Source organism: Nannochloropsis gaditana (genome assembly GCF_000240725.1).
Source record: "Nannochloropsis gaditana CCMP526 unplaced genomic scaffold scaffold371, whole genome shotgun sequence".
Classification (NCBI taxonomy): domain Eukaryota; class Eustigmatophyceae; order Eustigmatales; family Monodopsidaceae; genus Microchloropsis; species Microchloropsis gaditana.
The window spans coordinates 10,917-11,374 of NW_005803582.1; positions in this window are offsets into that span (position 1 = coordinate 10,917).

The following is a 458-nucleotide window of genomic DNA, read 5'->3' on the forward strand; positions in this document are numbered from 1 at the left end:
GTTGGTCAAGTTGCCCTTGTCTTCCCAGCCCGTGCTGACCATGGCTTTCCGTCGTCCCTCCGTTCTTCCTCGATCAGGTGAAGCGTCGTTTGGAAAACGGCTCCTACACAGAGCTGGAAAAGGTGGCGGTGGACGTGAAGCTCACCTTCGACAATGCCATCCTTTACAACCCCCCGGGGCAAGAAATCCACAAGGTAACGGACGAAAAACGGGCGGGAAAAGGGGGCAGGTCAAGGCTGGATGAAGAGGCAGACGAGGAGGTTGAAAGAGAGAGGGTCGTGTTAGGGGCGGACCGGAGCAATGGATGGTTCTACGACCAAAATGAAGTGACGGGCAGGGGGAAAGGGGGGACACGGAAACGACATTGCGGGATACAGAAGTCTGTTGGGTGGGCCATCCCTCCCTCTCACCCTCCCTCCCTCGTTGCTGGCCCCTACAGATGGCCAAGGACATGCGGG